This window comes from Pristiophorus japonicus, chromosome 3 (assembly GCF_044704955.1).
Source record: "Pristiophorus japonicus isolate sPriJap1 chromosome 3, sPriJap1.hap1, whole genome shotgun sequence".
NCBI classification, from domain to species: Eukaryota; Metazoa; Chordata; class Chondrichthyes; family Pristiophoridae; genus Pristiophorus; species Pristiophorus japonicus.
Window position 1 is genome coordinate 85,416,754 of NC_091979.1, and position 25,045 is coordinate 85,441,798.

The window sequence follows — 25,045 nt, forward strand, 5'->3', positions numbered from 1 at the left end:
CTAATGTCCTTCCTTCCTATCACGTTAATCTCCTCTTTAACCAGTAATGCTATCCCACCTCCTTTTCCTTTCTGTCTATCCTTCCTGAATATTGAATACCCCTGGATGCTGCGTTCCAAGCCTTGGTTACCCTGGAGCCATGTCTCCGTATTCCCAATTACATCATACCCATTAACAGCTGTCTGCACAGTTAATTCATCCACCTCATTACGAATGCTCCTCGCATTGAGACTCAGAGCCTTCAGGCTTGTTTTTTTTAACATTCTTTGTCCTTTTAGAATTATGTTGTAATGTGGCCCTTTTCGATTTTTGGCCTTGATTTCTCTGCCCTCCACTCTTACTTATCTCCTTCCTACCTTTTGCTTCTGCCCCCTTTTTACTTCCCTCTGCCTCCCTGCATAGATTCCCATCCCCGTGCCATATTAGTTTAAACCCTTCCCAACAGCACTAGCAAACACTCCACCTAGGACATCAACTCCGGTCCTGCCCAGGTGCAGACCGTCTGATCCCACCTCTCCCAGAACCGATTCCAATGTCCCAGGAATTTGAATCCCTCCCCCTTGCACCATTCCTCAAGCCACATATTCATCTGAACTATCCTGCTATTCCTACTCTGACTAGCACGTGGCACTGGTAGCAATCCTGAGATTACTACCTTTGAATCATTTTTAAGTGCTCTCTTATTCCTCAATTATAACCATAGAGTCCATAGAAAGGATGCAGAAATACAGAAAGTGGAGGGAAAATATCAAATGCACCCAGTGTAAACAAGGAAACGAGTGAGGTTAAGGATTGAGATGTGAGCATGGACAAAAATACCAAGGGAAAAGTAGTAGTGTGAAATATGAACAATAAAAGAATAAAGTGCACGTATGCAATGATCAGAATGTGGGAAATTGCACTAGAGAAGGTATATGGATGGGATTTAAAGGAATGTGGCCAGGACTGGAGAATTTTAGCTGTGAAGAAAGATTGGATAGGATAGGGTTGTTTTCTTTGGAATAGAGGAGGCTGAGTGAAGACTTAATTGAGGTGTATAAAATTATGAGGGGCCTAGATAGAGGGGTTAGGAAGGACTATTTCCCTTAGCAGAGAGGTCAATAACTAGGGGCATAGATTTAAAGTCATTGGTAGAAGGATTAGAGGGGGATTGAGGAGAACTTTTTTCACCCAGAGGGTGGTGGGGGTCTGGAATTCATTGCCCGAAAGGCAGAAACCCTCATCCCATTTAAGAAGTAGATATGATTTGAAGTGCCGTAACCTACAAGGCTAAGGACCAAGAGCTGGAAAGTGGGATTAGGTTGGATAGCTTTTTTGGTTGGCAAACACATTAATTTCTGCGCTGTAAATTTCTATGATTCTATAAAACAGACAAACTTCTCCCAGAGCCGACAGAGCAACATTAAAGCAAAGTTTTCAAAGTTGTTCTGAGCTACAGCATTGCCCCACCCCCCCCGCTACGAGGCATCTTTAAGATTGTTCTTTGTGTCGCACCTGGTGATGGCTCAAGAGTAGCTTTCTTACAGTATTTTCACTAGACTGCAATGTCACTGGCAGAGCCTGGAGAAAAATCTGGACAATGACCACATAATAATCTCATTACAATGCGAAATGCATTGAAGCAGAGGCCTTTTGTGTTTCGAGGCTTGTGTAGATGTGTACGCTGCATCTGCATAGCTCTTGCTTCGTTCTTATTCTTTCCACAGCAGTCTGTGTGTCTCAGCAACAAAAGCAATGTGCACATGTAGACGATGTAAATGACTCCCATATAGTTCAGTGGATGCGTATATGATTGGCTCTGGTAAGTCACGTTACAGTGTGTTGCCATTCTGCCGGTGCAGAGCCGCTCCATTGTTTGGATTGAGAGGCGGAAGATCTTTCCTATTTCCAGCTGGGTATTATTGTGTGTCAGTTTCGCTGCGGTATTTCTTTGCCTCTCTTCATGTGGACGCAACGAAGTCCGGCAGGACGAGGAACTAAAAATGCAACTGTCACGTTTTGCAAATTAATGTTTTTGCACAAAAATAAACAGAAAGCAAAGATCGGGTGAAAAGCAGGTTCGGATCAGCAGCAAGGAAGCCTCGAGCTTGCCTATACGACGTGACCAAGCCCCCATTCAACATTTGATCCGCAGGATCGGGGAAAATCAAAAGTACGTAATGTCAATTTAGACTTGAATACTTGTATCTTCTTGAAGTGCTTGCCAAGGCTCTGGATCGCTGCCATTTGAATGTTAAGGAGAATGAAGGTTGTTTGTCCCGGGGCTGCGTCTTGCCGATGACTCTTGTCAATCTGACCATCTGGCGTGAATGAAAGTAACCATTGAAACTCACGGGCTCAGTATATAGATCATTGGCAAGTGTCAAACTGCTGTGGGCAGAGAGACAGCAATTCACCAAGTGATTAGTGATCGAGGCAAATTAGCTTTATTTTTTTATAAACACGATTTGATCAACTTGCTTTGAACAGGAGATGCTGGGGTTAAGCGATGTTAATCAAACGGGGTGAAAGTTGGAGCTTTCGAGAAATAGATCAACTTCAGGTCGTACATTTTCCCATTGCTTTTAAACAGATGTTTTTCTTTTGAGTCATTTTAGGCTTTATAAACATTGCGAGGTAGTGTCGCGACAAAAATGCACGAGTTCGGAAAATATTTTCTTTATACTGCAAAAAAAAATCGGCAATTGTTGGCAGGATTTTAAGAAAATTTCGGGATCGAAAGCGTTTTAAGATTTATTTAAAAGTGCGCGAGTAATCAATCGATTTGTGCGCTTTGCTTCCTGAGTTTAGGCAGCGGGCCGAGTCAGCACGGCAGCAGCCTCACACACACTCTAACCCGCAGTCTGGAGCCGTGTGTTCTATTAATAATGCAACTTTTATTTCGGTGCTGCAGAAATATAATTATCCGGCAGTTTTATTTACACGCTGCTGGTTTTTATTTCTGTTCCACACCGGGCACCTTTTTGCCAGTGACCAGAGTGAGAAGTATTAAAAAAAAGGTGATCACTGAAATGACAATTATTGAGCCAAAAGGCGTAGACCATTCAATAACGCGGAATGCTTTAACATTGAGATCCTGTTTTATAAATGATCTCTTGTTAAAAACGTAGGACCGGGGCAAGAGGACATTGGTAGATCATCCCTTCCGTCCATACTCTTCTACATTGTGTTGATTGGTGGTCAGAATAAATTAGTCACAACTTTTACGAAATGTTGTCAACACTTCTACAGTTAAAAAAATGTACTTAAAGGAGATAAGTCTGTTCTTCAGGTAATTTAAGTCAAATGATAAATATTCGGAAATAATGATACTCAACTACTGCTCATTTAAGAATTATATAGAATGAGTGCAGTGAACCGCATGGAGTTTATTTCCTCACACTGTTCGTTTAAAAACATTAATTTTAGTAGCAATATTTAGTTGCCCTCAAATCAGCAGAGAGCTGTTTGACTTATACTCCAACTTCGTTAACCAAATAACAATAGGTAGAGTGCCCTTCTCGTGTCAGCCGAGGATAAACATTTATCGAGCCAATTACATTTGATATTTTATGACCAATGCATTTGAGGTTTTAGTGTCCAGACTTTGTTTTGCTTCCCTAGGTATATTTCCTATATTTAATGTTGGTTATAATAAATGTTTGAAAGAGAAATTCTGATAATTGCCTTATATTATAATGGTTATAAGAACATAAGAAATAGGAACAGGAGTAGGCCATACGGCCCCTTGAGCCTGCTCCGCCATTCAATAAGATCATGGCTGATCTGATCATGGACTCAGCTCCACTTCCCTGCCCTCTCCCCATAACGCCTTATCCCCTTATCGATTAAGAAACTGTCTATTTCTGTTTTAAATTTATTCAATGTCCCAGCTTCCACAGCTCTCTGGTAGCGAATTCCACAGATTCACAACCCTCTGAGAGAAGAAATTTCTCCTCATCTCTGTTTTAAATAGGCGGTCTCTTATTAATGCTTATATTAATGTTGTAATTGGTCTGGTTTCAATACAATGCCACGATTATGAGCAGCGGAGTGGGTTATCCCATAGAATGCATTGCAGCAAAATATGGATCCAAAATGCAATGTATTTTAATTTCTTTCCAGACGCCTGATGGCGATGCTCCTGAATTGTTGAGCTGGCCTTTGGAATGAGTGCAAGAGGTCAATTTGCTTGTTAATTTCCAGCTTGTTAATCTCCATTCCCTCAATGTAGGGAGATGCCTGGCTCTGCTCAATGCCTTCTCTTGATAACTCAGGAACTTGCCATGCAGGAAATTATAGACTTGAAGCCTCATCTTAATATTTGTGCTGGCCATCTCTGTCTCTTTTTTAAAAAAGTTTGCATTTGTTCCTTAATTTCAGAATTACCGTTGTCTATATTTTATTTGAAAACTTTTTGAGGGTTGTTTATTAGTAATTTTGCTAACAGAATGTTTGCATCAGGTAGCTGTTATTTTGTTAATGTTTTGAATTAAGATCTTTAATTTGCATTTTTATATGAAGCATATGTACCGTTAGCAATGTTATCAAACAACTAATTTGCATACATTGATAGTGATCCTTGAGTAATGCCAAACCATTATAGTGTAAGGATAGCAGGCTGCAGACCCTGTCTATATACCAAAAATGAGAGGGGCGGTCACAGGATTACATGAATATACTCACAACATTGCAGAACACATTACTGCTTTGTTATAGAAGATTGCGCATTACAGTCATTGAGCTCAACTTTCTAGATCTCTTTCTGTTTCATCTTCTAATTCCGTGTTCTACTCTTGACCTTTTTATGTTATTTTTACATATTACTTCACATACAATCCATAACCTTTATAAACTCAGCACCAGCTCGTACCAGCCATTATCAAGAAATTCCAGGCTATCTAAATATCTATCATCTTTGGTCACAGCAGTTGCTGGTATCTAGGTTAAACAAAGGATATAATGTACCCTATTCAGTATCAGCTGTCGCTCAGTGGGAAGCACACGCACCTCTGAGTCAGAAGGTTGTGGTTTCTAGTCCCACTCCAGTGCTGAGGGAGCGCTGCACTGTCGGAGGTGCTGTTTTTCAGATGAGACGTTAAACCGAGGCCCTGTCTGCTCTCTCACGTGGACGTAAAAGATCCTATGGCACTATTTCGAAGAAGAACTGGAGAGTTCTCCCGCCGCCCTGGCCAATATTTATCTCTCAATCAACATAACAAAAAACAGATTATCTGGTCATTATCACATTGCTGTTTGCTGGAGCTTGCTATCTGCAAATTGGCTGCCGCATTTCCCACATTACAACAGTGACTACACTCCAAAAGTAATTCATTGGCTGTAAAGCACTTTTGAGATGTCCGATAGTCGGGAAAGGCGCTATATAAATCCAAGTCTTTTTTTTTCTTTTTATTATAGTTGTACTACAGATAAGTTAGTTGCTAAGCATTTATGATTTTGTGAGACCATTCAGAATTAAATAAAATCAATGTGCTTGACCTCGAGATTAGGTTGTTTGTGACCTCTGTGAAGACAGTCACTGACAGCAAAGTTCTGCAGGCTTTAAGTCTTAGGATTTAATGCAAAATGGATTTCTCACGTGCTTTCGATCCCTTAACAATAGCTTAAAATACTTTACATTTGCCACCATTATACCCTTTCTGGTCAGGAACTTGGATAAGCTGTTTTGCTTTTGTGGATGTTGCCAATAGCATTCCTCTCCATGACCTCTCCACGCCAATTTTGCTCCTTGCCTCATGAAAGCCCAAAAGTTATTCGTTGCTCAGTGTTCTTAGGCCATGGCACAAATGACAGAAAAGACTGATAATCTGACCTTGGTTTTTCACCACAGCACATTAAGGTTGCCGGTTCTCTACAACTGACAATATAGTAGTGAGAAGGAATCTTTTTCCAATAAACTTTAGTGTGGGGAATTTGTGAACAAATAAAAATGATGGGCAGGAAAAGACCAGCATCATGACTATACACCTCCTACCTCCCAGCAGCTGAGTCATCTCCTGAGAGATGCAAAAAAACAGGTAATGGTTCATAAGGCCAAAAAGGGAAAAGAAATCTGGAAAATTCCTCTCCGATCCCTTCAGGTGATCAAAACCAGTCCAGGAGATCACAAGACCATGCCTACATTAACTGTTAAATCACTTTTTTATAAGATGTGATCTCTGCTCCAGCCAAGCACCAGTTCAGCTCCATTTTGAAAGCATGCAGAGATTGACATCAAACCAAAGAAGGAGATATTAGGATGGGTGACTAAAAGCTTGGTCAAAAAAGTAGGATTTAAGGAGTTTCTAAAGGAGGAGGTAGAGGTTTAGGGAGGGAAAGCCAAAGTCTGGGACCCAAGTAGCTGAAGACCAAGCACAAGAGGACAGAGTTGGATGAACACAGTGGTCTTGGAGCGTTGTAGGGCTGAAGAAGGTTACAAAGATAGGGAAAGGTGAGGTCATGGAGGGATTTCAACACGAGGATGAGAATTTTAAAATTATTTGGTGGACCAGGATCCATTGTACTCGTAGGCGTGATAAGTGAATGCAATGTACTGCAGGTTAGGATACAGGCAGCAGAGTTTTGGATGAGCTCAAATTTATAGGGCGTGGAAGATGGGAGTCTGGCCAGGAGAGTATTGGAATAGTCATGTCTCAAGGTAACACAAGCAGATAAACTGAGGCAGGGAAGGAGAACATTACAGAGGTGGAAGTAGATGGTCTTTGTGATGGAGAGGATATGGGATTGGAAGCTCAGATCAGGGTTAAATATGACTCTTGAGGTTTTAAGTTTTTTAAATATGGATTGGTGAGCAATTCTGGTCTATTAAAGCTCCAGTGCCAAATTCAAATGCTGTAGTCACAGTGAGACTTGTCACATTTAGAAAGTGATGGCAGAAATGCTTCCCTTAATGCTCAGAGGATTAAATGTTTGGCTTCTTGTACTGTCTGTTACCATTAACCTCTTTTTAGTAAATGTACTGCTGCTTGCCCATCCCACTATTATGCTCAGGATTTAGGCTGTGTGAAGCCTGATTAACTGCAGCGTCTCTGCTCTGCCAGATTTGAAAACCTCCAATAATGCCAGCAGGACGCCTATACACATACTGCCATTCTTCTTCAGCTGTTCAAGTAATTCTTTGCAAAAAGCTGTGATTGATTGGTCTGTGAAGAGTACATGTGGTACAGATGGGAAAAGCTTTCAATGCGTGCTAATTAACGAGGTCAGGTTTACATCTTCTGGATGAGCCATTTTATTCAATCATGCAGGCAAGAAGTGTGCAGAGACATTTTGTATTCATTATGAGGAGCAGGCACAATGAAGCCAGCAATATTGTTAAAGTAGTAAAAAGGGAATTAAAAATATGCTGTAAAATTTCATGTAAATGTAATGCTGCAAATTCTGTTGACGACTAACGAGCATGTCATGTTGTGGAAGTACTACGGCAGATTGCTTAACGAGTACAACGCTTCTGAGATGATCATAAAGAATAGACCTAATGTGTGATCACTTCCAAGATGAGAACCTTTTAACTGACATTTCCCAGGAGAGTGAAGAAAAATGTCAGGAATTTTCTGACTGGCTTGAATATTATGGCAAGTACAGTACTGAACTAGGAGTTCGACTGTTGACGAGTTCTAAACATGTAACTGATGATTGATTCACTGCTTCATGGTTTATCGGGAAAGATATCTCCCAAAATGCTTTTCAACTACAGGTGCCGTGCGAGTTACTTAACAGATGAGGTTCAGGCTTATCAAATAGCTTACACTTCTTGCCATCAAATCAGTATTGGTTTAAATCTAAACTATGATGCAAAAGGGCTTCTAGTAGGGAATGTTTTTTCAGCTGTTCTCAAGATAAATGTTTGATTATCTCTACTAATGTTTCAGTGCTTTTAAATCCTTCAGAAATCAGTATCTTTTTTCATTCTTTGTATGCACCTGTCCATATTATAATCCATTTCTTATTAGTAGAATGTCAAACAAATTCCAACTCCATTCTGTTCCGATCATCCTATTTTTTGGTTTGTGTCTGTTTCATATTGACAAGGATGTTAAGTGGATACAGCTAACCACCATTTTAAAGAAAATCTCAGGCGTAGTCATAAAATGTGCTATTGGAAAACAAAGTTCAGTTTTAATCATTGTAATAAAAGCCAGTAGCATTTTATTCATGGTTCAGTAGGTTGAGCCTGACCGTGAAGGAAAGCTACTTTTATACCAGGCGTAAATATCAGAGCTAATTAAGGAGCGGAATTGTTTGTGAAAGATGATTTCTGATAATACCTGGGCTCCTCAGTCAACTATCTTATGTATGGTCCCAAGATGATTAGGCTTTTGTGCATGTGCCTCGACAGGCATTAATTAAACTATATAATGAAATATTACTACATTTCAAAACCTAAAATCTTCAAAATGACACAGGTTATTTTTTCTCAAGTTTTTTTTGTCCAGTTCTGAATATGTCACGCGGTGGGGTAAAATCTGATGGAGTCATACACCTTTAGTGTGCACATATTTCTTATTTCCAGCATAGGTTTGATTTTTTAATATTATTTTATAAATAGCTCCGATCTTTTAGTTCACCCCTGAATTGTTTCTTTCTTGTTTCATAAATTCTGCAAACCTTATGTCACCTCTTCATTTGACGTCTAGTTGTGTCCATCCCTTTCTTCCTTTTGTCCTTCTTTCATTTTGAGATCTATTTCTGTCCCCCATTGTTTTATAGGACTGCTTGTTGTTAAAGGCCGTTTTTATATTCTAAATGTGACTGCTGAAATAGCTTATTTAAAACAAGGGGCTACATTGCAATATCCCGTGGATAAGAGATCACATTTATTTTAGTTTCCTGGCCAACATTAAGCTCAATGCTGGATGCTAATGTACAAAATCAATTTAGACTTCAAAGAGTTTCAGCAATATTCTTTTCCGATCAATGGAAGTTTTAAAGCTCTTTAATTAAGCAATCTTTCTTGTACCTACCTGTCAAGCTATTGTTGCTTTGCTGAGTCTTCCTCTGGTAAAGTGTGCATTGCCATTTTCTATCCATATGTCATTTGGCTCTGTTTTCAAGTAACGTTGAGCAGATTTGTGTTTTTTAAAAAACTGTCTTTTCAAATGTATTGTTGCAAGAAAGTATATTTAAAAAAAAACACAAAGTAAACGCTGCTATATCTCACTCTTTTTGATGATGATTTTAAAACTGTAACCATGCTAACATCTAATTAATGCCAATTACAAACTTGTAAGCTAGAACATAAGAACATAAGAAATAGGAGCAGGAGTAGGCCATACGGCCCCTCGAGCCTGCTCTGCCATTTAATAAGATCATGGCTGATCTGATCATGGATTCAGCTCCACTTCCCCGCCCGCTCCCCATAGCCCTTTATTCCCTTATTGCTTAAGAAACTGTCTATTTCTGTCTTGTGTGTTCCAGTCTGCAGAGTGGGGCCTGAACCCACAACCCCCCTGACTCAGAAGCGAGGGCGCCACCAACTGAGCCATGGCTGACATCTTTGATGTAGTGATAAAACACTTTCTATAGGCCCGGAATGAGATCTTACTAGGCTAATACCCCATCGATAATTTCTTCTTTTACAGACCCTGGGCAGAACATTCACCTTTGGCAGGGCTTTAAAAGAGGTGGAGGTGTAAAAGGACAGCGGCAGTTCAAGACAATGGAAAGGGAAGTTGGGTGAAGTGTATCATGGAATTTTCCCCGAAAAAAAAGGGTGCATTTGGAGAGTTGGGGCAGGGAAATTGTTAAAAATTCCCGACATCATCCCTCCAACCCGCCCACTTCTGGTTTTAACGGAAGTGGGACGGATGCGGAATGGAGGATGGGCGACCAATCCACTCTGGGGGTGGTACGTCAATTTAAATATTGTAATGAGGCTGGAAGCACCTCTTTACACCTCAATTTTGAATGTAATTGCCTGTGGACGGGTTTCACACAATTTGTTAAACCCAGCAGTTAAAACGAGTTGGGAGCTGCTGCATCCAGGAGGTAAGTGGCTTTATGCCTACCTCCTGTGTTGTGTATGCAATAACTCAATAGACTGAATACTGTAAACTCCAAACAGGTACAAACCTGGCTCTACTTTATTAGGGCCCAAAGTGATTACATTAAAAGATGGCTGGCTTTTTATACCTGGGCCGCACATACGTGCACACAGCCCAATGACCTCCGATAGTGGCACCACCTGGTGGCTAGTAGACCCAAGCATACATACCTGACAATATCCCCCTTTAAGATATTAGTAACAGTCTTTTTACAAATTGAAACGGTCCAGGACATTCCGCTCCTGAGTTGAATGCCTCAGTTCAATTCCAGCCTTGGGTGAGCGTTCTGAGTCTGTTATGACTGGGGGCTGGGTAGCCGATCTGATGGGAGTGGCAATGACCATGTCAGGGATTGAAATTCCAGATTCACTGATGACAGCGGAGTCCTCTGATGACTGAGGGTAGGTTGGTTGGTCACTGATTGTGTCTTCCTCAGACTGTTCCGGTTCATCCGTGTGCCGCAGCTTTATCTGATCGACATGTTTCCTGCATGTTTGCCCATTCTTGAGCTTAACGATAAACAGTATGTTACCCTCCTTGGCCGTAACAGTACCGGTGATCCATTTTAGACCTTGACCATAATTCAGTACATACACAAGATCATTGATAGAAATGTCGCGTGACACAGTAGCGCAATCACGATACTCTTGTTGACTTTGACGTCTGTATTCGACACAATTTTCAAGTCAGGGTGGACAAGAGAGAGCCTGGTCTTGAGACCTCTCTTCATCAATAGTTCAGCAGGGGAGACCCTGGTAAGCATATAGGGTCTTGTCCTGTAACTAAGCAATATGCGTGACAAGCGAATTTGCAGTGAACCTTGAGTTACACGTTTCATACGCTGCTTGATGGTTTGGACCGCATGTTCTGCTTGTCCATTGGATGCAGGTTTGAATAGGGCTGACCTCACAAGTTTGATACCATTGAGTTTCATGAACTTTTGAAACTCCATACTGGTGAAGCAAGATCCGTTGTCGCTTACAACAATGTCAGACAGACCATGCATAGCAAACATGACACGAAGGCTCTCAGTGGTAGCTGTGGATGTGCTGGATGACATGATTGTACACTCTATCCACTTGGAATAAGCATCCACCACAACTAAGAACATCTTTTCCAGGAAGGGACCTGCAAAGTCGATGTGGATCCTGGACCATGGTTCAGATGGCCACGACCAGAGTGGCAATTCCGCTGGTGTTTTACTAAGCTGCACGCAAGTGTTGCACTGATGCACACATGATTCCAGATCAGAGTCAATTCCAGGCCACCATACACGAGACCTGGCAATGGCTTTCATCATGACAATACAAGGATGCGTGTTATGTAGATCATGCATAAATTTCTCTCTCTCTTTCTTGGGCATAACAACACGATTACCCCACAGTATACAATCTGATTGAATGGATAGTTCGTCTTTGCGACAGATGTAAGGTTTGGTCTCCTCACACATTTGCTTGGGTATGGCAGACCAATCACCACGAAGGATACAACATTTCACAACTGATAATATCAGGTCCTGACTGATCTGGGTCCTGGCTGATCCAGGTCTTAACATGTTGGGCCATGACAGGGGTTCCTTCACTTTCAAAACCATCCATGACTAACAGTAGGTCTGCAGGTTGTGTTGTTTCCACCTGGGCAACGGCAGATGGTTCAATACATTGGCACAATTCTCCATGCCAGATCTATGGCGAATGAGATAATCAAAGGCAGATAATGTCCGTGCCCACCTCTGGATGCGGGACGATGCATTGGTATTGATACCTTTGTTTTCCGAAAACAATGAAATGAGTGGCTTGTGATCTGTTTCTAGATCAAACTGAAGACCAAACAGGCACTGATGCATCTTTTTAATCCCATACACACAAGCTAGTGCTTCTTTCTCTACCATGCTGTAGGCTCTTTCCGCCTTTGACAAACTTTTTGAAGCATATGCAACAGGTTATAATTTGCCCGATTCATTAGCTTGTTGGAGCATGCAACCAACTCCATATGACGAAGCATGACAGGCAAATACTAGACGCTTACACGGAACATAATGTACCAGCAGCTTGTTAGAGCAAAGCAGATTAGTAGCTTTCTCAAAACCTCGATCTTCAGACACACCCCAAACCCAGTTGTCGCCTTTTCTTAGCAGCATGTGCAGTGGCTCTAATAAGGTGCTGAATCTAGGTAAGAAATTACCAAAGTAGTTGAGTAGACCAAGGAACAAACGCAGCTCCGTCACATTCTGAGGCTTGGGTGCACTTTTGATGGCCTTGGTTTTTGAGTCCGTAGGCCTGATACAGTCAGCACCAATTTTCCTCCCAGGAATTCAACTTCCGGTGCCATGAAGACGCACTTCGAGTGTTTCAGTCTGAGTCCCACTTTGTCTCGATGATGTAGAACCTCTTCCAGGTTGTTCAGATGTTCAGTGGAGTCACGACCTGTGACCAGTATTGTGATGTATGTAGCACTCAAATCACTGACTCCACACAGTCTGGTGTTGCAGTAACTGCTGTGACCTTGGTCCTTTATTGTGTAACTCCAGAGTGTGGTGGGCAGCCTTTTATACTCTGTCAAGCAGGTACTTTCGGGTCTCCCACCACAGTGCCCCTTGTGGCACACCATTGTAACTATACATTTAATGTACATGGACAATACATAACAAGTATGTCATCTTGGAACACGACAGTTCTGGGGACGGACTTCAGAAGACTCTCCATGTTCCTCCGAAATATGGCTGCAGCCGAGCGAATTCCAAAAGGGCACCTGTTGTAGATAAACAGTCCTTTATGTGTGTTGATGCATGTAGAAAGGTAGAAATATAGAAAATAGGTGCAGGAGTAGGCCATTCGGCACTTCGAGCCTGCACCACCAATCATTCACCTCAGTACCCCATTCCTGCTTTCTCTCCATTCCCCTTGATCCCTTTAGTTGTAAGGCCAATATCTAACACCCTTTTGAATATATCCGAAGAACTGGCATAAACAACTCTTTGCGGTAGAGAATTCCACAGGTTAACAACTCTCTGAGTGAAGAAGTTTCTCCTCATCTCGGTACTAAATGGCTTACCCCTTATCCTTAGACTGTGTCCCCTGGTTCTGGACTTCCCCAACATAAGGAACATTCTTCATGCATCTAACCTGCCCAGTCCCGTCAGAATTTTATATGTTTCTGTGAGATCCCCTCTCATCCTTCTCAACTCCAGTTAATAAAGGCCTAGTTGATCCAGTCTCTCCTCATATGTCAGTCCTGCCATCCCGGGAATCAGTTTGGTGAACCTTTGCTGCACTCCCTTAATAGTAAGAACGTCGTTCCTCAGATTAGGAGACCAAAACTGAACACAATATTCCGGGTGAGGCCTCACCAAGACCCTGTACAACTGCAGTAAGACCTCCCTGCTCCTATACTCAAATCTCCTAGCTATGAAGGCCACACGCCATTTGCTTTCTTCACCACCTGCTGTACCTGCATGTCAACTTTCAATGACTGATGTATCATGACTCCCAGGTCTCGTTGCACCTCCCCTTTTCCTAATCTGCCGCCATTCAGATAATATTCTGCCTTAGTGTTTTTACCACTAAAGTGGATAATCTCACATGTATCCACATTATACTGCATCTGCCATGCATTTTCCCACTCACCTAACCTGTCCAAGACACCCTGCAGCCTCTTAGCATCCTCCTCACAGCTCACACCACCATCCAGCCGAGTGTCTTCTGCAAACTTGGAGATACCATACTCAATTCCCACATCCAAATCACCAATGTATATTATAAACAGATGGGGTCCCAGCACTGAGCCCTGCGGCAGCCCACTAGTCACTGCCTGCCATTCTGAAAAGGACCCATTTATCCCGACTCTCTGCTTCCTGTCTGCCAACCAGTTCTCTATCCACGTCAATACATTACCCCCAATACCATGTGGTTTAATATTGCACACCAATCTCTTGTGTGGGACCTTGTCAAAAGCCTTTTGAAAGTCGAAATACTTAAGTTTCTTCGAAGTGTCGACCAGTTCCTGTAGGCCGATGTCAGATCCAGTTTTATGAACGACTTCCCCCTGGCTAGCGTTGCAAACAGTCATCAGCCTTCGGTAACGGGTATTGATCCTGTTTCGAAACTTGGTTGATTGTAACCTTGTAGTCTCCACAAATCCTGACAGTGCTATCACTTTTCAACACGGGAACAATGGGGCTGGCCCATTCGTTAAATTCGACCGGTGATACTATCCCTTCACGCTGTCCAGTTCGATTTCGACCTTCTCCCTTATCATATACGGAGCTGCCCGAGCTTTATGATGGAAGGGGCTTGCATCCGAGTCCCCGTGGATCTGCCTTGGCTCCCATGAAATTGCTGATGCCTGGTTCAAACAGCGAGGGGACCTTGCTCAGCACTTGAGCACATGGAGTGTCATCCTCCGACGACAATGCTTTGATCTCGTTCCAGTTCCATTTGATTTTTTCTAACCAGTTTCTGCCGAACAGCATTGGACCATTGCCTGGAATAATCCATAATAGTAAATCGTGAACCGCACCATCATACGACACCTTGATTACTGCACTGCCAATCACCGTTATGAGTTCTTTAGTGTATGTACACAACTTGTCATTGGCTGGACTCAACTTAGGCCTCACAGCCTTAGTATCCCACAGCCTGTCGAATGTCCTCTGGCTCATTATTGATTAACTCGCACCCGTGTCCAATTCCATCGATATCGGCACACCATTAAGTTTTACATTAATCATTATCGGTTGGCTATTTGTTAGGAACGAATACAGTACATCGACTTCCTCCTCTGGTATCTCGGATTGCATATCCGGATCCGCGCTAGACTGGTTATCATCCTCTGTGTGGTGTGTCGCAGCACGCTTGCTCAGTTGCAAACACATGCGCTAGAGATGCCCCACTCTTGAACAGCCTTTACAAATATACTGTTTAAACCGACACTGATGATGCCGATGATTTCCCCCACAACGCCTACACGGTGATATCGGATTCATTCCTGTTGGCGGACCTTGAGCAGCCACAGGTTTCACGTACGCAGTCGGGTAGGCCCTACCATTTGCAGCTCTGCCAAACCACGATACTATCTTGTTTACAATACTTGCCGAGTTCCGATTTTTCAATGATACCTGCTTTAAGATTTTGTCCGTCGTCATGCATGATTGGGCAATCGTGATGGCCTTGCTCAAATCCAGCATCTCCGCCGCCAGTCGCTTACACAGGATCACCTCGTGGTTGATGACGATTACAAAGAAGTCCCGCAGCATGTCTGCCAATGCAATTTCGAACTTACACGGTCCAGCTAGACGTCTTAGGTTGGCAACAAATTCCGATACATCCTGGCCCTCAGAAAAGACGTGCGCATAGAATCGATATCTTAAGATGATGATGCCTTCATCTGGTTTGTGATGGTCACATACCAGAGCACACAATATTTCATAGCCCTTGTCTGTTGGACTTTAGGATGAGAGGAGATTCTTTATGAGTCCATAGATTTTCGGACCGCAAACCATGAGGAGGACCGCCCAGCAGTGAACTGTGTCTGCCTCTTCTTCCATTTTGTTGGCCACGAAGTACTGGTTCAAGTGGGCTACAAAGTCTGCCCAATCTTCTCCCTCCACGAATTGCTCCAGAATTCCAATTGTGCTCAACCTGCCTATATGGAGAAAATTCTGCACATAATCTTTCTAGGATCTTTAAATCAAGCAATTCTGAACTAAAGCACAAAGCAAAATATGTCCCATCCAGAACAAACCATAAAATAGGATAAAGGCAAATTTACCCAACCTTATAATATTTAAAAATCATCACATCATTTTGAGAATATATAAACCGAGTGGGAGAGCTTGAAACAGTGTGCTAAAACTTGAAAGTGAAGCTGCATGAAAAAGCCAGCTGAAGTCTTCTTATCACTCATCCATTATAGTTATATATTTACCATCTATATTTGAATGTATTGTTTGTGTGGATGTGAGGGAGTATATTTTGATAAGTTTTTGTGCAATAGGATACGAGTGCCTATCCAGAATTTGTGCTGTGTGTCTGCGATGTTGTTCATTATGGAGATTTAATAATTGTCACATAATTATTGTTGATTTACTAAAAATAAGCTGCAGGTGATTGCTGAGAAAATCTTTTTAAACAGATGACCAATAAATTCTCGTAATTTTTCCAACCACGGCACTGTTTATATAACCAATTGTTCAGACAAACTGATTACAATACTGCATTGGGCAAAATCATTTACAGAGTCAATTTTCTTGACTTTGCAACCAGGATAAAATCATTTGCAATTGAAAGTTGGCTGAATCAGTGCTTTATCCTATTACCTCCCTGTTTTCATTCCACATATTTCACCATTGTATCGTTTGAACAAGGTCAGTCTGTCGATTCAATCCGCACTAACATTCAACAGCACTCTAATAATGTTCTTATAGTAGCTTGGCTCAGGATGAAAATTGCTTCCCTAACATTCTGGACTCAAATTATTTTAAAACTTTAGTATGTTGACAAAATATTTGTAATGTGACTGAAGCTTATCCCTAATATTGTTGGCCTGGAATGTCATCCCTCTTTGTCAGTCAATTTGTAGGTCAACGCAGTATGTAATTAAGTGGCATCTATCATGTCATCTATCCAATATAAACTAACGGCAATAGATTTATAGTTGCAAAGGGCAGTTGATAACATTAGCCTATGTTTTATATATATATATATATATGATATCTCATTTTATTTATATATCTAACCCTTTTTGGAATCTTTAAAAACATTGACTTATTGTTTTACTTTGGTACAGAAGGATCTAGTTTTAAAATGGCTTCATTGTTTAGTGTCATAACATTTATATTAAGTTCTTCTTCATATTTGCATATATATTCTTAGAATCTTAAAAATGTAGTTGTAATATTTTCAAATGCAGTGTGCTTAAACCACCTGTAATACTTAACCCTTGAGGTATTGATATACTTTCAAATTTCAAAATGCACATCTATATTGATATAATTGTCCAAACTGTTTCCTAGAATTTTCCAGTGGCACATATACAGTAGAATTATAGAAATGTACACAATAAAGAATTCTTTGAATAAAATCATTCTAATCTTATTCATTTTTGCAGCACTGTGATATTTTGGTTGAGCCATGCAGAGATCAAAGGGTTAATATTTTTCTAAGTATTTAATTTCATAATTTGAGCATGATTCTAAAGGACCTAGTCTACTAAAGAGTAAAGTGAGAGGCTGGTTTTGTAAAAGCATTTTTTTCAGTTGCATTGTGCAATCAAAGCTGTAGAATCAATGTCAATGTGGTTTGGCTTTGCACCAATGCTGCAGTTACATTGTAAATGCAGTCTGAATATGGCAGGAGGCCCAACCAGGCACTCGAAGAAAGCTGAATGAGATTCTCTGAAGGAGGAAGTCTCGTTCTGCTTGAATTTGAAGTCGTTCGGGCCTTGGCACCCAATTTGTGCACATATTGGGCATTAATGACAAAGAGATAAAACAGCAGTGGGAAATATTTAATAAGGTGATCAATAGAGTTCAGGAGAACTATATTCTGCTAAAAAACAAGAACAAACTAACCAATAATGAAACACCATGGGTGAATAAAGAGGCAAGGTCAAAATCGAAACTAAAGAAAAAGGCATATACTAATTACATAGACAATAAAGGAGAGGATGACAAAAAGGAATATAAAGGGGTTAGGAATGAAGTTTAAAAAAACGCAATTAGGAAAGCAAAGAGGAACTACAAAATTAAATTATAAAGGAAAAGAAAAATTAATAGTCAAGTAATCTACAGACACAGAAATAACAAAATAAAAATCAGGATAGGGACGAGACCACTAAGGGATGCACAAGATAAACTCACAGGTAATGATAACAAAATAGCAGAAATACTGAATAGTTATTTTGCCTCCCTATTTACCAGAGAGATTAACTGGGTGGACATGACGTTAGAGGTGTAACAACATTTAAGATAAAAAGGGGGGAAATAATTGATAAACTAATAAATATTAGAGAGGATAAAACCTTTGATTCAGATGGATTGCATTCATGCATATTAAAAGAAGTTAGGGAAGAGATAGCAGCGACACAATTACATATATAGCAAAATTCATTAGAAGAGAGAATAGTGCCAGAGGACTGGTGGCCAGCTAATGCCATTCCTATATTTAAAAAGGGAGATAGAACAAGTCCAGGGAATTATAGACTAGTTAGAATAATGTCGGTGGTAGGAAAGATAATGGAATCTTTACTCAAAGATGCAATGAAAAACATCTAGAAACTGAAAATATCATAGAATAGTCAGCACAGATTTCAAAAAGGATGGTAATGCTTGACCAACCTTTTTGAATTATTTGAAGAAATAATAGAAAGAGGTTAACGCAGTAGATTTGGATTTTCAAAGGGCCTTTGATAAGGTACAGCATAGTAGATTCATAAGTAAAGCCAGAGCATATGGAGTTGGGACACGATGGCAATTGATGAAAAATGGAAAATAGAAAGTAGGGGTTAAGGGCAGCTCCTCAGACTGGCAAAAGGTGGGAACTGGTGTTCCACAGGGATCAGTGGTGGGACCACTAGTGGTCCCAATTTATATTGACGATTTGAACTCAATAATCGGAAGTACAATTTCAAAATTTGCGGACAACACCAAATTGGGGGGTATAGTTTAATTTACCAATTTACCCTTTATGTAATATTGGTGGTTTAATGACTTGTGTCTTCAATCCAAGGATCCAAGATTATAAGCTAAAATAAGTATCTTTAACGTGTACTTATCAAGATCCCTATCATACTCAAGACAGTGCCTGTGAGTTTAAATCAAATAGCAAAGCAATCAGTATAAAATCAGTCACTTGAGACTGCAAAATAAGGAGGGATAATTTAGTGGCATAGATCACAGTTATCTTTATGGTATATTGTCTTAGATCTGTACAAAAAAAGGAAGATGACAGTGCCCTAACAAGTACTACTTTAGTAAAAAGTCATTAAAAGAACATCAATATAGAATGAGCCTGCTCTCCAACACACTGCTACAACAAGGTTCCTGATACAACCTATTTTATGTATGTCTACGTGATTTAATAAAGGAAGTACACAAACATTCTTGTAATAACGTGCCCTTCACTAAAACATGGTTGTCTTATGACTCCCAAAGGTAATGTTATATTGAGGGTTTACTGTAATTTGCATATTTATGAATAAGTTTTCAGAATCTAAGTGATCCTTCAGAATTCAAAACAGCATTCCTTAAGAAAGCTCATGTTTCATCAACTTCTGCCTACTGTGGGACTTCTTTTATGAAGCCTTCTTTGAACAGATTGGTACTTTATTATTTAAATTTATTCATCTTTATATCTTGTTGCTATGTTTGCTATTTAACTAGGAGGCTGGAATGCTTTGGACAGTGGTTTGTTAAGGCTAACATTAATGATGCTTCATAATCATAGAATCACAGAATGTCTACAGCACAGAAGAAGGCCATTCGGCCCATCAAGAACGTGCTGGCTCTCTGCAAGAGCACTTTATCTAATCCCACTCCCCCGCCCTTTCCTCGTAGCCTTGCAATTTTTTTTCTTTCAGGTACTTATCCAACTCTCTCTTGAAAACCGTGATTGAGTCTGCCTCCACCACCCTTTCAGGCACTGCATTTCGGATCCTAACCACTCGTTGTGTAAAAAAGGTTTTTCTTATGTCGCCTATGGTTCTTTTGCTGATCACCTTAAATCTGTGTCTTTTGGTTCGCGACTCTTCCATCAATAGAAACAGTTTCTCTCTAACTACTCTATCCAGATACCTCATGATTCAGAACACCTCTGTCAAATCAATCAATCTTCTCTGCTCTAAGGAGAACAATCCCAGCTTCTCCAGTCTATCCACGTAACTGAAGTCACTCATCCCTGGAACCATTACCTAGAAATATAGAAATATACAGCATGGATGGAGGCCAGTTTGGCCCATTGTGTCTGCGCCAGCAGACCAAGAGCTATCCAGCCTAAACCCACTTTCCAGTTCTTGGTCCGTAGTCCAGCAGGTTACGCTACTTTAAGTGCACATCCAGGTATTTTTTAAATGTGGTGAAGGTTTCTGCCTCTGCACCCTTTCAGACAGTGAGTTCCAGTTCCCCACTACCTTCTGGGTGAAGAAATTTCCCCTCATATCTCCACTAAACCTCCCCCAAATTACTTTAAATCTATGTCCCCTGGTTGTTGACCCCTCTGCCAAGGGAAACAGGTCCTTCCTATCCACTCTATCCAGGACCCTCAATTTTATACATCTCAATCAGATCTCCCCTCAGCCTCCTCTGTTCCAAAGCAAACAGACCCAGCATCTCCAATCTTTCCTCATAGCCAACATTCTCCAGTCCAGGCAACATTCTTGTAAATCTCCTCTGCACCCTTTCCAGTGCAATCACAACTTTCCTGTGGTGACCAGAACTGCACACAGTAGTCAAGCTGTGGCCTAACCAGTGTTTTATACAGTACAGGCATACCATCCTTGTTCTTGTATGCCATGCCTTGACTAATAAATGCAAGTATTCCATATGCCTTTTTAATCATCTTATCTACCTTGCCTGCTACCTTTAGGGATCTGTGAACCTGCACTCCAAGGTCCCTTTGTTCCTCTACACTTTTCAGTGTTGTACCATTTAATTTGTATTCCCTTGCCTTGTTAGACCTCCCCAAATGCATTACCTCATACTTAACCGGATTGAATTCCATTTGCCACTGTTCCGCCCACCTGACCAGTACATTGATATCTTCCTGCAATCCACAGCTTTCTTCTTCATTATCAACCACACAGACGATTTTAGTGTCATCTGCAAACTTCTTAATCATACCCACAACATTCAAGTCCAAGTCATTGATATATATCACAAAAAGCAAGGGACCCAGCATTGAGCCCTGCGGAACCCCACTGGATACAGCCTTCTATTCACAAAACACCCATCAATCATTACCCACTGCGTCCTGCCTCTGAGCTAATTTTGGATTCAACTTTCCACTTTGCCCTGGATCCCATGGGCTTTACTTTTGTGATCAGTCTGCCATGTGGGACCTTATCAAAAGCTTTGCTAAAATCCATATACACTACATCATACTCAATGCCCTCATCGACTCTCCTGGTTACCTCCTCGAAAAATTCACTTCCCTAAGATTATGAGGGGGCTTGACAAGGTGGATGCAGAGAGGATGGGGGAGACTAGAACTAGAGGGCATGATCTTAGAATAAGGGGCCGCCGATTTAAAACAGAGATGAGGAGAAATTTCTTCTCTGAGGGTTGTAGATCTGTGAAATTTGCTGCCTCAGAGAGCTGTGGAAGCTGGGACATTGAATAAATTTGACAGAAATAGACAGTTTCTTAAACGATAAGGGGTTATGGGAAGTGGGCAGAGAAGTGGAGCTGAGTCCATGATCAGATAAGCTATGATCTTATTGAATGGCGGAGCAGGCTCAAGGGACCGTATGGCCTACTCCTGTTCCTATTTCTTATGTTCTTATGTTAATTCCATGCTGACTGTCCTTGATTAATCCATATCTTTCCAAATGAAGATTTATCCTGTCCCTCAGAATTTTTTCCAATAATTTTCCCACCATTGACGTTAGGCTGACTGGCCTGTAATTATTCAGTCTATCCCTTTCTTCCATTTTAAACAAAGGTACACCATTAGCAATCCTCCAGTCCTCTGGCACCACACCTGCAGCCAGAGAGGACTGGAAAATAATGGTCAGAGCTTATGCTATTTCCTCTTTTGCTTCACTTAACAGCCTGGAATACATTTCATCTAGGCCTGTGGATTTATCCACTTTCAAAGCTGCTAAGCCCCTCAATACTTCCTCTCTCTATGTTTATCTCGTCTAATATTTCACACTCCTCCTCCCTCAGTGCAAAGTCTGCATCGCCCCTCTCTTTTGTGAAAACAGATGTAAAGTATTCATTAAGAATCATAGCCACATCTTCTGCCTTCACACACCGATTTCCTTTGTGGTCTCTAATAGGCCCCATTCATCCTCGTAAATCTTTTCTGCACCTGCTCTACGGCCTTCATGTCCTTCCTAAAGTATGGTCACCAGAATTGGTCACAATACTCCAGTTGAGGCCGAATCAGTGTTTTACACAGGTTCATCATAATTCCCACGCTTTTGTACTCTCGACTTCTATTCATGAAGCCCAGGATCCCGTAAGCTTTTTTAACTGCTTTCTCAACCTGCCCTGCCACCTTCAAAGATTTATGCACATAAACCCTAGCTCTCTCTGTTCATGCACCCCCTTTCTGATTGTAACCTTTAGTTTATATTTCCTCTCCTCATTATTTCTACCAAAATGTATCACTTCGTACTTTTCTGTGTTAAATTTCATCTGCCACGTGTCTGCCAATTGCACCAGCCTGTCGATGCCCACTTGAAGCCTATCACTTGCCTCCTCACTGTTCACTATACTTCCAAATTTTGAAATTCTGCCCTGTACACCCACGTTTAAATCATTAATATATATCAAGAAAAGCAGTGGTGCCAAAACTGATCCCTGGGGAACACCACTGAATACCTTCCTTCGATCTGAAAAACAACCTTTCAGCACTCCTGTTTCCTGTCACTTAGCCAATTTTTGCTGCCACTGTCCCTTTTATTCCATGGGCTTCAGCTTTGCTGGCAAGCCTATTATGTGGCACTTTTTCGAATGCCTTTTTGAAATCTATGTACACCACGTCAACCGCATTCCCCTCATCAAACCTCTCTGTTACCCCATCAAATAACTCGATCAAGTTGGTTAAACACGATTGGCCTTTAACAAATTCATGCTGGCTTTCCTTAATTAATCCACACTTGTCCTAGTGACTATTAATTTTGTCCCTAATTATTGTTTCTAAAAGCTTCCCCGAGGTTAAACTGACTGGCCTGTAGTTGCTGGGTTCATCTTTACACCCTTTTTTGAACAAGGGTGTAACATTTGCAATTCTCCAGTCCTCTGGCATCACTCCCGTTTCTGAGAGGTATTGGAAGATTATGGCCAGTACCTCCACGATTTCTTCCTCCATTTCTCACAGCGTCCTGGTAACTTACCGACTTTAAGTATAGCCGGCCTGTCTTAACCAATCACCTTTATCAATTTTTATCCCATCTAGTATCTCCTCTACCTCCTCCTTCACTATGTCTTGGTGAAGACTTATGCAAAGTACTCATTTAGCACCTCAGCCATTCCCTCTGCCTCCATGTGCAGGTCTCCTTTTTGGTCCCTAATCAGCTGCACCCCTCTTCTTACTACCCGTTTACTATTTGTATGCCTATAGAAGACTTTTGGATTTTATGTGATCTGCCATTCTATTCTCAAATCCTCTCTTTGCCCCTCTTATTTTCTTTTTCACTTCTGCTGCTTACCCTTTCCTTAATTTAACTTAATGAATAAAGTTCAATATGAAGAAATAAAATTGGTGAAGAAAGTTTGATGAGAAATAAGGTTTTTCCAGAAATAAATATGTTCTCCACAGTCTCAGACATTGACAGCATAAAAACAGTGGAGTGTCGTGGAAATGCATTTTTCAAGTTTTCAGCACTTCAGTAATACCAATTATTTAACCACCGCAATGATTTACAAACAAGCAACACAACCTAGAGAAAGAAAGCAAGAAAAAAACCCACCATGGCAGGAGATTGCAAGATAATGAGAAAACACTGCTGATTTACATTTTAAATGTGTTTATTATATCTCTGTGCTGCACACTTACCCAAAGTAAAAATGCGCAGAAGTGACTAATCGTGGACCTCTGTTTACTGCATTCTATGAGCAGTTGCTTCAGGAAGAACTCTTTTATTGTGTTCCTTCCCATGGAGAAACAACAGGCCTCTGCTTCATGGCTCTGCATATTGATCTGGGCTCCTCTCCCTAGGTAACCTTGACAATACAAATTAGTGCCCCACAACAGCTACATTTGACTCCTCCAATTGTAATTTTGGGAAGCTGTTTTTTAAATTGAACAAATTTTTACTGATTGTAATTGTATTTGATCTCTAAGCAACACCACCTCCACCACCACCCCCCCCCCAAAAAACAGGACCTATTACTGTAGAAGAGTGGGGGGCAAGTTTACATTTTTCTTTCCTTTTTAAGTAATATAAAATTATCTAATCTAAATAAAGCAATTTAAATAAATAAAATTCCTCAATGATAGAAGAATGAAACCAAATCTGCCATTGGTTAATTAAGCTTCATAATAGCCCTACTGTTGTCCACATTTGAGGTGAGATGCAGAACTGTTCAGAACAAAAAGATGTTGAGAGAGTAGGAACACCAGAGCAGTATCAAAAAGACCCAAATTAGGACCAGCAATAAGATACTGGTTAAGAAAAAGATTGCTGAGATTGCCAAGAATAGATATGAGCAAAAATAGACTCGAGAGATCCAGAAAAGACAAGAGAACAAGAAATGCATCAAAGCAAGTTTCAAGCACATGGCAGGAGTTAATTTTTCAACTATATTTAAAAATAATTTAAAAAATTGAATTGTATTTACTTGGGCTTCCTTGATTCATATGAATAATTTATCGACACCAGACACTAAATATCTTATGCTAGATTTTTGCATTTTTCGATTTTGCCTGTTTCCAGGCACAAATTGTGGCAAATATTTTTTAGTGCCGGGTTAGCATTAATGCCAGAGCATGCCATTTTCGCCAAATGAAAATTGATGATGAGCGTTAGCACTAACTCTCGAACTCTGGCATTGCACAACATTATTTGTGCGCCGGAGCCGAAAGTTCCAGCCCTAAAAAAAATCAGCCATTCTGCGCATGCGCAAATGTTTTTAAATCTTCCTGCACTTCTGGTCTGCTGTCCGATCACAAAGGTTAATGCAGGGCATGGCTGCGCACATGCGCAGTACACCCGGGGCTGAATCAGCCATTTTATAATTCAATTTTGATCATGGAGGAGGAGAATAGCAGACAGCGTGCCAGGCAATTTAGCCAAGAGGCAAACGAAGCTCTAGCGGTGGCTGTGAAGTGGAGATGGCC

General features: G+C 41.0%; 1 protein-coding gene across 1 annotated transcript in view; it reads left to right on the forward strand.

The window, feature by feature from the left end:
• Positions 1-1,874: 1,874 nt before the first annotated feature.
• The window catches only part of csrnp3 (cysteine-serine-rich nuclear protein 3), a 284,514-nt gene continuing 261,343 nt past the window's right edge, over positions 1,875-25,045 (forward strand). The window contains exon 1 of the mRNA XM_070874581.1: positions 1,875-2,152. The gene's annotated coding sequence lies outside the window, so the exon portion shown is untranslated. The remainder of the gene's footprint in view (positions 2,153-25,045) is intronic.